Source organism: Bos javanicus, chromosome 16, assembly GCF_032452875.1.
Source record: "Bos javanicus breed banteng chromosome 16, ARS-OSU_banteng_1.0, whole genome shotgun sequence".
Classification (NCBI taxonomy): Eukaryota; Metazoa; Chordata; class Mammalia; order Artiodactyla; family Bovidae; genus Bos; species Bos javanicus.
Window position 1 is genome coordinate 10285082 of NC_083883.1, and position 16782 is coordinate 10301863.

Below are 16782 nucleotides of genomic sequence, written 5' to 3' on the forward strand. Positions count from 1 at the left end.
TTTGTTGGCTTAATTAAGTCTGTGACACTCGAAGTCTCACAGTTGATCTGAGCACTGATTTGAGCAGCCTGGACCAAGAGCTAGCTAAGAATGTGCAGAGGTCAAGTGTTTCCTCACTAAAATTCTGACTCTATTAACTCCTTGTCATACTCTAGACCCTATAGTGGAAGACAACAGAGCCCCATATTCTTTTTGAAAGTCATCTCCATACTCACAGCCTGGAGACCTCACCCCAAGATTCTCCTTGAGAATCAGCAGACAGACCCTCCTTCCCTCAGTGGCCACATGTTCATTCTACTAACCCAACAGCACTGCCCCACCTCATCAAACTCCCCGGCAACACCTTCACAGTGATACTGCCTAAATCCACCCAAGGAAATCCCACCGGTAAAACCTAGTTTCTTTCTTTTTTAAAAGTCTTTGGATTTAGACAACATAAACCACTCATAAAATCTCATGCTATTATTATATAAATGGAAAAAGAAATACCAAAATACTAATATTTATATAACCCCAAAGAAACCCAAAGAGAAAAAACAATCTTGAGGGCAAAGATCAATGGGGCCTTAAGGCTTCCTGATTTCAAAACACTTAAGAATGCCACAACAGTCAAAACAGTGTTCTCCCAGCAACAAAACAGGAAGGGAGACCAATGAAACATAAGAAGGGAATCACGAATAAATAGACACATGTGTGGCCAAATGATCTTTGCCAAGGCCTAAAATTACCAAGAGAAGAAATGATAGGCTCCTCAATAATCAACAGAAAGACGGCCTATAGAATGAGAGGAAGTATCTGCAAACTTTGAATAAGGGACCAAATCCAGAATATATAAGAAGGTATTACAACTCAACTTCAAAACAACAGCAGGCAAATAACTGAGTTTAAAAAATGTGTAAAAATCTTCAATAACATTTCTTCAGAGAAATGATCAATATACATAAGAAAAGTGTCTAACATCACTAAGGATCAGTGAAATGGAAATCAAGTCAAAAAGAGATATCACTTTCCAGGATATGTATTATAAAAGGAAAATAACAGATGTTAGCAAGGATGTGGAGAAGTGGAACTTTTGTGCCCTTTTGGTCAGAATGGAAAATGGTGTAGCCATTATGGAACAGTTTGGAAGTCCCTCAAAAAATTAAAATACTTACCATAAGATCCAGCAATCATTTATTTGAATTTATGTACAAAGGAGATAAAGCAAGAAGGTCCAGGAGATACCTACAATCTTATATCCATTGCCACATTGTACACAAAAACCAGTATAGAGGAACTGCCCAGTGTCCACAGGCAGATAAATCATTAAAGAAAATATGGTGTATACATACACTGGAATGCGATTCAGTCTTTAATAATGAAGCCAATCTTGTCACTTGAAATAATTAATGAAGCGGGAGGATATTGGTAAGACTGAAATTAGCCAGTCACAGGAAGACAAATACTGCTGAGGTAACCAAAGGAAAACTCAGAGAAGCAGAGAGTAGAATGGTGATACCAAGAGCTGGAAGGAGGTTGACACGGAGGGTCTGTTCAATGGTTATACAATTTTAATAGAAAGACGGAAAAGTTCTAGAGTTGTACTGAATAACATGGTGCATTGAGTTAACAGGACTGACTAGACACTTCAAAGTTTAAGAGGCAAAGCTGGCCTGAACTTCCTCCATCTATGTCTGGAGGCTCCTCCTTTGTCAGATTGCTCTAGAACTGGGTGCAGCATGTGGGTACCACTTGGGGCTCCCTGCAGAAGGAAGGAGCCTTCCCAGTACTGGGGGCTGAGGGTGACAGGGGAGGATTCATTAGGAGGCTCTAGTAAGAAAGAGTTTGAATGAGGGAAGTGTCAGAGTGATGAATCATGACCAATCAAAACATTATAAGACCTACTAAGAGATGAGATTTACTATTAAATCAAGGTGTGATTGACACAATAAGGGGGGTTCTGAAACAGTTTTGCTCATTAACACTCCTACAAGGCTTCCTTTGTGGCTCAGTGGTTAAGAATCTACCTGCCACTGCAAGAGATAAAGGCTGGATCCCTGGTCTGGAAGGAGTCCACATGACCCAGAGCATATAAGCTGGTGTACCACAACAACTGAGCCTGTGCTCTAGAGCCCAAAAGCTGTAACTACTGAGCCCACATCCCAAAAGTACTGAAGCCCAGAACCCTAGAACCCTTGCTCTGCAACAAAAGAAGCCACAAAAGTGAGAAGCCTACATACCACAACTAGAGTTGCCTTGGCTTTCCACAAGTAGAGAAAAGTCTGTGCAATAATGAAGACCGAGCACAGCCAATTAAAAAAAAAATTAATACAAATTAAAAAGAATCCTGTAAACATTTCACTGGGTAGTGATGGGATTTGTCTTCTAGGTTAAAAGATTTCACTTGATATAAAATCAAGCATACAGTGAATGTGTATACTTTGTTTAATTCTTATATAGTTACTCATTCATAGTGCAGTGGTGTGAATTTCGGGTAGGAAGTTGACACCAGTAACAGTGATGTTTAGGGTAACATAAACTGAGGAAAACACAACACACAAAAAATCACACACACAGAAAGAATCACTCTATTCTTCACATATAGAGACATACCTAGTTCCATGGACACAAACCTGCACTGCTGCTGCTGACACTATTAACCATAATACAGCCTTCTAGTGGGACTACAGGAATCCTCCACATTATTCTATTTATAAGCCTCTTTCTACCACCGGGGCCCCTGTACTCATTCCCAGAAGGAATTTAGAGTCAATTTGACCTCTACACTAAACCAGTGAGAAAGCCCCAACTTTCTCATCTAAGTTTTTTCTCTCCTAGTGAATGATTCTAGAAAACATACCACTTTCACATCCTGAAAGGGCCACCTGCAAGCACAGAAGACACTCTGAGGATAATATCACATTGATGCACAATCTTTGGGTCATTTGATGAGAGTAGAAAACCTGATGAGCAGTGGTGGAGTCCAGGGAACCCAGCAAGATCAGCGCACACATACTCAGGATGAAAGGCAAGACCTGTGCCTGGAGGGTGGAACTCCCAAGTCCATTTGGGTTGCAAACTGCAAAATTCTTTTCTAGAGAAAAGGTTGCTACAGGAGACAGAATGCTGTACCCTACAGGGTGTAATGGATGGTAACAATTTTAATATCCTGTGGACTGAGGCATTGTGAGTCCGTAATAAGACTCTCACTCTACAATATCTCAACCAAGGGAATTGTCTCTATCTGGAATAAATACCCTCAAAGACTCATAACTTAATTCCACCGAAAGAGAAATGAAACAATATTTCTATCTCAGATCAGAAGAAGAAAACAAACAAACAAACAAACAAACAAAACAGCTTGCCTCGGAGACACATGGAGTCTCTTCTGTCATGTCACAAGCTGAGTTGACTGGCAGGTCCTCAGTGGAGTCTAGAGGGACACAGAGTAGCTGTTAGAACACTGGTGAGGCTGCTCAGGAATCATATAGGGGTTTTCACTTTGTATGGATATGGAGTGGTGTGTATGGATGTGGGAGGTTAAGAAGCATGGGCTGAACCTGTGTTCATCCATGTTCATCCAAAGATCCTCTTTGGAGGAGGAAGGAAAGCAGATAGAGGAGGAAGGAAATGAGAACAGAGCTTTGAACCTAATCAAAAGGAAATATTCAATCTAAAAAAAAGAAAACTCTAAAATGAATGCTACTGTTCAGTGAAAGAGATCCATGACTCCTTCTGCTTATTTAGAGCTCCTGCTAAATTGCCACGGTCTCTTGATTTTTCCCAGATCACTCTTCCTCCAGGATCCACAGTTGCTGCAACTACATCATGTTTTCTGTGGGACTTTGTACTTGGTTAAAAGTGAACTCTTAGAGGACGGAATTCAAGCCTGGGCAATGTATGCTATTGTATTAATTCACTCATCACTTATCTTAAAGAAAAAAAAAACCAAGATTTGATAATACTTAATTCCTACCATTTAAATATAGCCACTATCAATATATTTTTGTATAAATATTTGTTTTCTATACAGCCTGTGCATGTCCACTGAGTCAGTTGTTGTCCATACTCACAAGGGCCATACGTTTATTTGAACAGCTGATTAGAGAAAGCACAGAGTAAGCATTAACCATCTCTAAATCAGCCAGGTAGGAGATTTTCAGCAAGAGTAATGATCATGGTCACCAGGCTAACAATCAAGTTTTACTTTGAGTTCTTAGTTGGCCACTCTCTCTGGGGTGTGTGCCGCAGGATTTCATCAAGTGAAAGGCTTATGGTAATGCTACCCAATACAATAACACATCTTCCTGATTCTTATCTGTTTGTGCCCTAGTTAATCTGATACCTGCACTGATGGATGTGACCTGTATTGTCTACATGAAGCTATACAACTCTCTGTGAGCTGATAGAAGGATGAGGGTCCAGAGGTAACTTTCACACTAATGACTGTGCCGAATTTGGCCATTAATCCTCCCAGTAGCTGCCCTGGGTTCTGTGACCACAGAGGCCACCTTATAATGAAGGGCAGGGTCTGGAACTCTGGAGCTACTAATACTTGCAGGTATGGACATGGAGCAGGGACCCTTGCTCCATGACTGAGGATCACTCGTCTCACTGATATGGGCAGGTCAGGGGTCCAGAGCATTCATACTCAGACACAGCCCTGCGTTTTCAGTTTGTCTTTTCCACTTAAGAGATCAAAAGCTGAGAACATAGATCTCTGTACCATCTCCAGCCAACTAAAGGGAACATGAACCAAACCTGGGGAAGAGCTGTTGAAGGCATAAGAGGGAATGCACAGAGGGTGTGCAGTGGTGATAAGATTGTTTGCAAAGAAAATTGACAGGTTTATTGTCTAATAGTAAATATCTCCTGAGAAAATATACAGACAGGCAGATACACAATCACACTATGTGAGTTCAACCCATCCCCAACCTCCAAACACCTTCCTTCATACAATCCCACACCATCTAAATGATGCAGTTGCTTCTGGAGACAGTAGAACGGGGCCGACACTTTTTCCTGGGATATCAATCTCTTGCTCTGTATCCCCAGACCTCACCAGCTGTAGGAACACAAATTCAGGGCTCCTCTCTAACTAGAGTAAGCAAAGAGCCCCACCTTCATCATTTTGAATGTATCTGAGCAGAGGGATGTAGATATTTGTATATGAAGCAATCTCTTTGGCTCTTCCACGCACCTATGATGAGAGAGAAGCAAACAGTGTAAGGCTGTCAGCGTCTTTTGTTCTCTGCATTTAGTCTTATGTGATCTGATTTTTGTCCTCAGAAAACTAAAACTCCTTAAGTCAATGGCCCCAAAAGAAAATAGAAAGGCTCCCCTGTTGAAAAGCGTTTCCTATTTCACATAAGATCTCTCAGTTTCCGTTTGACCAACAATTACAAAATTCTTTTCAAGGAGGAAAAATTTCTGCTGAGGAAAGTACCTACTGTTATACAGTAGTAACTGATGCTGTCTTTTTTAAATGTCCTTTTGAATCAGGTCTATGTCGATAATAGATTTACCCTCAATATTCCCCCAACCAAGTAAATTTTACATATCAGTGATAATGTACATTGTCAGACTACTATAATTGTATTCGATTGAATAAAAAAGAAAGAAGTGACACAACGGCCTTATCCCAGATAAAAAGAGGTGACCATACCTTCAGGGTACTCAGTTCCTGTTCGTCATTCCAGCCCCAGGGGCGTTGCTCCACCAGATCCTCCTGGGGAACTAGTGAGACACAGAGTAGCTGTCAGGACACTGGTGAGGCTGCTCACCAATCCCTCAGTGTTCTGTTTTTCTTTTTTTTTTGATGGGGACACAAGGTGAAGCATATGCATGTGGGAGGTTAGTACTATGGACCAACCTGTGGTTGAATCATTCTCTTTGCTGCATAAAGGAGAGTAAAGGACAGGAGCAGGACAGAAGTGAAATAGAATTTTTGCATTTTAACTAATGATAACCTAACCAATGGGGAAAAAAGAAACACTAAAATACATGCCAGCTTTCAAAGACAGAGACCCATGATCCTTCTGTCTGTATAGAGCTTCTGGTAAATCACCCCTGTCTTCTGTATTTCTTCCCAGATCACTGCCTCCCCAGGATCCACAGTTACAGCTACTGTACTTACCAAGTCTTCTTTGAGACTTTGTTCTTGATTAAAAGCAAACTCTATTAGAGGATTGAATTCAGTCTAACTAACTAATTCAGTCTAACTAATAGCTATTTGAAATAGCTATTATCAATCAGGTGATATTTTTTTCCCAGTCTTCATTTTCCAAACAATGTTTGAATGTCCACTGAGTCAGTGGCTCTCTACAATCACAGAAATGATACATTTAGTGGGACAGTTCATTATGGAGAGGAAGCATAGAGTGAATGCTAACTGTCTCTGACCCAACTGTGCAGGAGATTTACAAGAGTCATGGTCACTAGGCTAACTCTCAAGTTCCACTGTGAGATTTATTTGAAACCTTCCCTTGAGTGTGTCAGAGGATGAGATGGTTGAATGGCATCACCAACTCAATGGACATGAATTTGAGCAAGCTCCCAGAGTTGGTGATGGACAGGGAAGCCTGGTGTGCTGCAGCCCACGGGGTCATGAAGAGTCGGGCGCAACTGAGCAACTGAACTGAACTGACTAACTTGAGTGTGTACTACAGGGTTTAATAGATGTAAGGCTTATGGTAATGTCACCCAGTACAACGAAATATCTCCCTAATCATTATCTGCTTTTGTCCTTGTTTAAGCAATAACAGTAGCACCAACACATATAACCTATAGTGTCTACACAAAGCCACACAACTCTCTGGATCTGTGAGTTGACCAGAAGTATGTGAGTCCCAAGGTGCCTTTCATACTAACGACTGTGCCAATGTTGGCTGTTAATGCACCTTTGGCTGCCCTGGGTTCCTTGACCACTGAGCCCACCTTATAATGATGGGCAGGATTTGGGCCCTTGGACCTGCTAGTACCTCCATGCATGGACATAGATGCAGGGACCCCCTTGCTCCGTTAATGAGGATCCCATGGCTGAGTGATAAGCACAGGAATCATACAATATTTGTCTTTCTATGCCTACCTTATTTCACTAACTATAATATACTTTTGCATTATTTGGTCCATCCATTTGTAGCATATTTCAATCCTTAATTCATTTTTATGGCTGAATAGTATATATACCATTATGAGTATATATCATATTTCATTTATCCATTCATCACATGATAGTCCTTGGGTTGTTTCTATCATTTGAGTACTAATAATACACTGTGAAATGAGAGTACAGATTTCTGTATGGCACCATAATGGTGATAAATATTGTGCATATTTAAAATATCATTGAATATAACAAAACAAAGTGTGAAACTTAGGTGAACTGTGGACTTTTAATTACTAAAAATATATTATCTCACTAATTATAATAAATGTACCACTCATATGTTATCTGTGAGTAACATATAATAGCTGAAACTGGAGTGATAGGATATAAGAATTTTCTGCACTGTCTGTACAACATTATGTCAATGTAATCCTGTTCTAAATAAAGTCTAATAATTTAAAGAAATCTTGTAACATGGTTTCAGGGAGGAACATATCACAGCTAATGTTAAAAAGTTAGCTAATGTCCAAACCATAGCTAGAGACCATCTTTACTCTTAAACATGAACCAGATGTTGAATTTAAAATGCATCTTTCTTTCCATGGTTAAACAGTACCAACTGATGTAGTAAGTTGCCATTTGAACACATAAAAGAAGAACATTGCTTAATATTTCACAGTTTTTTTCCTTAAATATGAGGAACTGCACATACTACAATAATTATTCACGAGTGAACTTAATAAGAAAATTTCCAGAGTACCTTCAACTGGGTCAGTTATAGGGTGCATCTTATTTTGTGACCAACCATGAACCCTCTTCTCCCAGCTAGAGATTGATGTTCCTGACTCCTCATGGACGTTTCTTCTGGCCTTTTGGGCGAAGTATTCTGGGAAATGCATAACAGAGACAGCTTTTGACTTCTTGCTGGCACAAGACCACAGGGAAACTAATAATCATTGATCCACAGTTCAGTCCTTGGTCCCCTTCCTCACCAGATGCCTAGCAGGGCCTCCTGAATCCAAAGTGGACTTAAGAAGATCTGCAATTTGATGTGCACTGAAAACATCCAACAGGCTGGCTGTGTGTGTGAATATCTCTATTTAACTGAGACCTAGAAGCTCAGCAGAGCTTAGTGACCATGCCTGATGGACTGGATTCAGATCCCATTTAGGAGACGCAAGTACTTGGGAAAGACATTTGGATCTCTCTTTGCCTCAGTTTTCTGTACTGAGTTGGAGAAATGTTAATATGGCCTATTTTTAGAATTATGAGGCCAAGATTGATTATATACAGTTAAAATATTAGAAAAATAAAGGAGAAACTTCCATGGCAGTCCAGTGGTTAAGAATACGCCTTGCAATGTACAAATTAAGCCCATGTGTTACAGCTACTGAGGCCAAGCATCACAACTAGAGCATCAGTGCACTGCAACGAAAGATCTGCATGATGCAAAAAAAATCCCATGTGCCACAACTAAGACCCAATGCAGCCAAATAAATAAATAGATAGATAGACAAATAAATAAATAGAAAAGTAAAGCACTGTTGCTTCATAACCGTTCTATAAGTGTTCAGTCTTCAATGATGGCAACAATAAGGTGGACCTTTAGTAGTGGTTGAAAGCACAGAGGGCATTTGGATGGCTCCAAGTAAGTGGGGACAGAACCGTACTCCAGCTTTTTCACAGAAACAAGGCTTTACAGCTCATGGAGAGTATCTATGATTACCTCCTCTGACACCCAGCCCAGTTGGGGAGGAAGGGGGAACAAAGTGGGGGCTGTAACCCATATGTTACATTGGAGGGTGTTGAAATTTAGAGAGATCAAGTGACTTTCCAAGAGTCACACAATGATGAATGCCCCCATCTCTCAAATTCTCCTGCACCTAGTTTTCTGTGGATGAGAGCTGATGCCCTGGAGAAGATGCCTGAGCCTGAAACAGAGCTCAAATCCTCCTTCCACCTTTTGTCTCTATATTTCAATCCCTGATCCAAAATTCAAGCTTCTTCTGAGTAAAACCCCTCAGGAAGACCACAGGATTCCAACTCTGTCCATCCTCCACAAACTCTTCACATGGTCAACTGTGTCACAACAACCTTTTTAATGCCCTGGTCACCTTGCTGAGTGGCCGGTGGTCTGTTTGGCTGTCAATTTGTCTCAGAGCGAGGACCTTCTAAACCAAAGGTCACATGGTGGCTCTACCAAGAAATCACTTCCCTTTGAGAGGGAAATGGCAACCCACTCCAGTGTTCTTGCCTGGAGAATACTGGGGACCGGGGAGCCTGGTGGGCTGCCATCTATGGGGTCGCACAGAGTTGGACACGACTGAAATGACTCAGCAGCAGCAGCAGCAGCAATCACTTACCAAGTCTGGATGAGGAGTTAATGTGCATTAACTGGGGAGGTGGCCATCTGTGGTGGGCTTTGGTGGCTTAATTAAGTCTGTGATTCTCAAAGTCTCATGGCTGATGTGAGCACTGATTTGAGCAGCCTGGACCAAGTGCTAGCTAAGAATGGGCAGGAGTTTGAGTCTTTCCTCACTAAAATTCTGACCCTATCAACTCCTCATCATGCTCTAGACCCTATAGTGGAAGACAACAGAGCCCCATATTCTTTTTGAAAGTCATCTCCATACTTACAGCCTGGAGACCTCACCCCAAGATTCTCCTTGAGAATCAACAGACAGACCCTCCTTCCCTCAATGGCCAAAAGTTCATTCTACTAACCCAACAGCACTGCCCTGTCTTATCAAACTCCCTGGCAACAACCTAACAGTGATCCTGCCCACATCCACCCATGGAAATCCCACCAGTAAATCCCAGTTTCTTTCCTTTTTAAAAGTCTCTGGGTTTACACTGCTAGTACCTGTAGATTTGGGAAGCTACATTTAGAAGAGTTGAGCTGTAATTCCCTTTTCCTATAATGTCCATTGTAGGGGAGACCTCACGGTTTTCCTGCTTCACGTCTTTCCATCTGTTCTCTGGTAGAGTGTGTACAAAACTGGCACTAGGATATTGTACATTTTTCTAAATTTATAAAGATATTTAATGCAGCCAGCTGGCAGAAGAATCAAAAAATATAAATTAAGGAATCTAACAAAACTATAAAATACATTTATAATGCTGCAGGTAAACTAGAGTGATGGAAATGAAAAAGATGAGGAAAAAACTTTAGTAAAAATTAACCAGCCTATTTGAAGAAACAGCCTCCAGAGGATCAGTAGGAACCTACCTCCAGAGCAGCAGTTCAGATTGCCCATTTTCAAACTCTCAAGGTTGAAGGTGAATCCTTCTCACTTGCCAGCGTATGTGAACCTCTCAGCTCACAAATTGGCACTGGGTACAGAATGCAGAATGCGTATTACCACATTACCGTGGCAATGATACACCACAGAACTTTCAGAGTGAACTGGACTCTGGACAAGGTGAATCCAATGGGTACTGTCCAGAAAGTATGTTTCTATGGTCAAGTTTGGCTTTTCAGAGTAAACATTTTATTTCAGAAACTGAATCCCAGGCTCACAGATTCCTCTCTGCTTAAGAAAATCATTTATATGAGAGAAAACTCCCTGCTCCCCAAATATAGTTGTTTGTGAACATCTCAGGGTGATGAGGGACAAGGCTAACATGTTGAGAATAAAATGAATGCTATTCCTAATATATATATATATCATCTCTTGTCATTTCTAGTATTTCTAAGTCACCAGACATATATAGATCAAATAATTTAAAACATGTTCCAGTTGAAATATAAAGCAGCATCAATCGAAATTCAATTGCAAATTGTCATATTCTCTCTCTAATCATATACTTATCAAATTATGTAAATCCTTCTTTCATTCTCTACATTTATCACTTCCTTTTCTCTTTATGCACCTAAATATACAGACTTACTTATTTCTCAATATCTGCCAATGTATTTAACAAATTATCTTATTGTGTGTTAATCCTGCCTATTCATTGCACAAGTAACAAAAACAAAACACTATGTTTTCACCTGTAGATTAGGTGAAAGTTTAGTGATTGCTTTTCTAAATGAATAATTTTAAACAACCTGAAACTCCAGGATTAGATGTATGTTCTGGGTCATAATTCAATACCTAATCACACACCCCATCCTCATGCTCATGAACACTGGCTATAGGATAAGTGACCAGTCACCTAAAACACAGAAGTGAAAACTTTAGGAGAAAGATGAAAAGTTGCCCTATTAAAACAAAGTAGAAACCCTTACCTTGTAAGGGTACCTTACTGTGTGTGTGTGTGTGTGCCTGTGTGTTCAGTTGTGTCTGACTCTTTGTAACCCCATGGACTGTGGTCTTCCAGGCTCCTCTGTCCATGGGATTTTCAAGGCAAGAATACTGGAGTGGGTTGCCATTTTCTTTCCATGAGATCTTCCCAACCAAGGGATGGAACTCACGTCTCCTGTGTCTCCTGCACTGGGAGGCAGATTCTTTACCACTGAGCCATCTGGGAAGCCCGGGTGGAGTACAAATCCTTATCATTGCTGAAAAATAAAAAAAAAGTGTGAGTCACTCAATCATGTCCAACTCTTTACATCTCCATGGACTATAGCCAGCTAGTCTCTTCTGTCCATGGAATTCTCCAGGCAAGAATACTGGAGTGTGTAGCCATTCCCCTCTCCAGGGGTCTTCCCAACCTAGGGATTGAACCTGTGTCTCTTGCACTGAAGGTAGATTCTTTATTGTGTGAGCCACCAGGGAAGCCCTTCATTGCTGATTCACCTCACCTCCAAGTATCTGAACTAACAATTTAAGTGGGTCCTTGATGAAGTAAAACAATAACTGAGCTATGACCAAGAGTGGAAAATAATAGGTAATTTACAGTATTCTAAATGAATAACTTTAGTGCTTCCCAGCTTGATGGAAAATGTTCATGCCTGTGTATAAATAAGGAAATTGAGGAATAAAATAAAAAGAGAATTAGTGAATGTATTCCTTTTTTAAACAGGATTTTCTTTTTTTTAATGCATTGAATTTGTTACAATATTGCTTAGTTGTTTTTTACATTTTCGGATTTTTGGCTCCCAGGCATGTGGGATCTTAGCTCCTGACTAGGGATTGAACACAAAACCACCCCCATCCCCTACTTTGGGAGGCAAAATCCTAACCACTAGACAACTAGGCATGTCCATAGGGAATGTATTTCAAAAGATATTGGGGGAATGTCATTAAAAATGGGGTAAAGCATAGCAGTTCAGACACCCAGTTTTTGCAGGGAATCGGAATGAAAAAGAGGACTCCCCTTCCAGCTGCTGCTGCTGCTGCTAAGTCGTGTCAGCCGTGTTCGACTCTGTGCGACCCCATAGACGGCAGCCCACCAGGCTCCCCCGTCCCTGGGATTCTCCAGGCAAGAACACTGGAGTGGGTTGCCATTTCCTTCTCCAATGCATGAAAGTGAAAAGTGAAAGTGAAGTCGCTCAGTCGTGTCCGACTCCTAGCGACCCCATGGACTGTAGCCTACCAGGCCACTCCGTCCATGGGATTTTCCAGGTAAGAGTACTGAAGTGGGTTGCCATTGCCTTCTCCGCCCCTTCTAGCTACCACCTAAGAAAAGACAGTAAATGAGTAAATATAGGTAAAGCTCTTAGTAAAATGCTTCTCAGAGCATCAGTGTTGTCTGATCGTTCCATCAATAAATCTAGAAGGAGTAACAGTTGTTACTTCCAGAGACAGCATCTAGAAGGCCACAGAATAGGGAAGGAAGGAAACACTGATTTTAATCCGTGTTCTGTTGTAACTTAGCAGCAGCAGCAGCTGTTTTAACCTGTGAATTTTCCACAAGTGTGGTTTTCTAGTTGCTATTATTATAAAATGTTTTTATAAACTAACCCCCAATTTCATGGCACGTAACACCCACATGTTTTGCTCATGGTCCCAAGGTGAGGAATTTAGACAGGGTACAGTGGGATGGCCCTTTCTGGTCTAGGATGTTGGGGTCTCAGGAGTGGAGACTCACAGGTTGGGGCTGACACTAACACTAGGACCTGGACTCCTGTGGAGGTGTCGTCACTGCCAAGTCTGCAGTTGAAGCTGGGTTTGTTGGAGGAGCTTCAGGAAGCCTCCCCGCAGGGCCTGGGCTTCATCCCAGCAGGCAGGACTGCAGAGCTCATTCTTGGTGGTGGAGGCCTCCAACAGGAGACTGACCTGGATGGCTCATGGCCTTTTCAAGCTTAACTGTGGACATTATGCAGTGTTATTTCCAGGACATCTGTGAGTGATAAGTAAGCCCTTGTCACTCTGTAACAACTCTAGTTACAAGAAAGGGCCTAGACCCCACATCTAAGTGGGAGTAATATAAAAGAAATTGCATAGGTGTTAAGATTTATACCTGTATATATCAGTTTAAAAATACTCAATAGCAGCACATGAAAAGGTGTTCAGTATAGCTAATCATCAGGGAAATGCAGATTAAAACACATACACACACACACACACAATGAGGTATGTAAATAACAAATGTTGGTGACAATATGGAGAAAAGGGACCCCTCCCACACTGTTGGTGGGAATGTAAATTGCAACAGGCACTACAGAAAACAGTATAAAGGCTCCTCAAAAAACTAAAAATAGAGCTACCATATGATCCAGCAGTTCACTCCTGAGTATACACCTGAAGAAAACCAAAAACCAATATTCAAAAGAATACATGAACCCCACTATTCATAACAGCATTGTTTACAATTGGCAAGATACGGAAGTAACCTCGTGTCCAACAGCAGATGAATGGATAAAGAAGATGTTATGTGTGTGTGTGTATGTATGTATATACATACATACATATATATATATATTCACAGACATACAATAGAATACTACTCATCCATAAAAAATGAAAATTTGCCATTTGTAGCAACATGGATGGATTTGGAGGATATGCTCAGTGAAATAAATCAGAGAAAGAAAGATGCTTAATGATATCACTTATATGTGGAATCTCAGTAACACAACAAACTAGTGAATGTAACAGTAAAGAAGCAGACTCACAGATATAAAGAACAAATTAGTGGTTACCAGTGGGGAGAGGGAAAAGAAGGGCAGAATAATGATGTGGGATTAAGAGATAAAAACTACTGTGTATAAAATAAGCTACAAAGATATTTTGTACAACATGGGGAATATACCCAGAATCATATAATAACTGTAAATGGAATATAACCTTTAAAAATTATAAACTGTTGCACACCTGCAGCTTATATAATGGGGCTTCTCTGGTTGTAGCTCAGTGGTAAAGAATCTGTCTGCAGTTCAGGAGACACAGGAGATGATACAGGTTCAATCCCTGGATCAGGAAGATCCCATAGAGAAGTAAATCACAGTCCCCTCCAGTAGTCTTATCTGGGAAATCCCAAGGACAGAGAGACAGAAGCCTGGTGGGCTACAGCCCATGGGGTCACAAAAGAGCTGGTATGGCTGAGAGGCTAAAGCAACAACAACAACTTATATGATATTGTACATCAGCTATACTTCAATAAAAAAAATAAAAGTGCTCAGTAGGCAGAGGTACTGCTCTAGCACGCGTGAGACAGGAACAGTGGCCTCCTGGCCTAGAGTCAAGAGTGAGGTAACTGCAGTTTGAACTCCTGCCTCCACCACTATACGCCTTTTGACAAGTAAACACAAACACATAGGAAACCATATACAATAGTTATCATATAATAAAGAATGATGTCTACCTCCAATGTTGTTGTAGCAAGGAAATACTTTCTACATTCTCGCATCAGGATGCATGGTTTATGTGCCCTTACAGCTTCCTGCACTTCTCTTTCAATGCAGTGCACATGCTTGTAAGGAATCATGGATCTGTGTACAATTTGCATGGTGATCACTTTTCCTTTTAGCCTTAGAAGCCCTGTGATGAATGAGGTCAAGGCTGTTTTGTTCATTCTAGCTCTGTGCTCACCTGAACGTTGATGGGGTCATGCTGAAAATTCAAATACCTTTCTTTAGGCAAAAGTCCACCTCTGGACCTTCCCCACAATTCTGAATCCATAAAGCTCTCTTTAAAATGGCATTCTTCTTAAGTTTGGCACCAAAACTGAAATGGCAGGAAACTTGACCTAACTGAATAAAATATATTTCTACTCTTTTTTACTCTCTTCTGACATCTCTTTCTACATTATAGTGTGTTGTGATGTCTCATTGTAAATTTAATTTGTATTTCCTAACAATGAACTGCACTGAATACATTTCTGTATACCTACATATCTTCTTTGGAGAAATATCTATTCAAATATTTTGCCATTTCTAAGTGTGTCTTATTTTTTATTTCTAAGATTTCACTATATATTCTGGATATCAGTGTGCTGCTACTGCTGCTAAGTCATTTCAGTCGTGTTCGACTCTGTGTGATCCCATAGACGGCAGCCCACCAGGCTCCCCCGTCCCTGGGATTCTCCAAGCAAGAACACTGGAGTGGGTTGCCATTTCCTTCTCCAATGCATGAAAGTGAAAAGTGAAAGTGAAGTCACTCAGTTGTGTGCGATCATCCTCGACCCCATGGACTTCAGCCTATCAGGCTCCTCCATCCATGGGAGTTTCCAGGCAGGAGTACTGGAGTGGGGTGCCATTGCCTTCTCTGGGATATCAGTCTACTATTGGGTAAATGATTTGCAAATATGTTCTCCCTGTCAGTGGGCTTGTCTTTTTTTTTTTTTTTAATGTAACCTAGACAAAAATGTAAGAGCTAAAATTATTTTTAAGAGGATAAAACATAGGATAAAGTCTTTGTGAGTTTAAACTATGTGTAAAATTCTTAGATATGATACCAACAAAAAACATGAGTATTGAAAGAAAATTTGGTAAATTGGACATTAAAATTCGTTCTTCATTTCAAGAGACACTGTGTAGAAATATTTCAAACTGGATTGTGTTAATGACTAATGAAGTCAATAATACACTAAAAATATCGAACTGTATAGTGGGTGAATATATGATATATACATTATACATCAACACAACTGATAATAAGCAACCACAATCAAATCAGTGTGTGTGTGTGTGCTCAGTCACTCAGTTGTGTCCAGCTTTTTGTGATCCCATGAACTATAGCCCAACAGACTCCTCTGTCCATGGGATTCTCCAGTAAAGAATACTGGGGTGGGTTGCCATTTCCTACTCTAAGGGATCTTCCCAACCCAGGGATTGAACCCCCATCTCCTGTATTGTCAGAGGAATTCTGTACCCCTGCACCACCTGGCAAGCCCTCATCAGATCAGTAGTTGACCAGAAAAATAAAGTGAAAGATCTCAACAAAACTAATGTCTAGTGAACAAACTAATGATATAGACAAATTTCACACAAGACAGGAAAACCTGGTATAAAAACACTGGGAGCAAAGAGGGCTAAGATGAGGGATGGGTTTGCTTTTATTGTATGAGAGTAACGTAAATAACTTTTCCAATGAACTTGGAAATATTGATGAAATTGTTGATTTCTCCTAAAACACAAATTATTAAATTGATGCAGAGCCCAGTTTTAACACGGGGTCATTGAAGGTTCAAAGGAGACCACAGTCAAGGTTTAAAGGAGACCACAGGCTGGCTGCCACATAGACCAGGAGCTGGTCACACAGGTGAGGGAGGAGCCTGATGGTCCTGAGGTGCAGCTAGGAAGGCAGGGAGAGGCATTATGAATGTGAAGGCAGCTGGAGAAGAAAATGAGGGATGAGGGTGAAGAC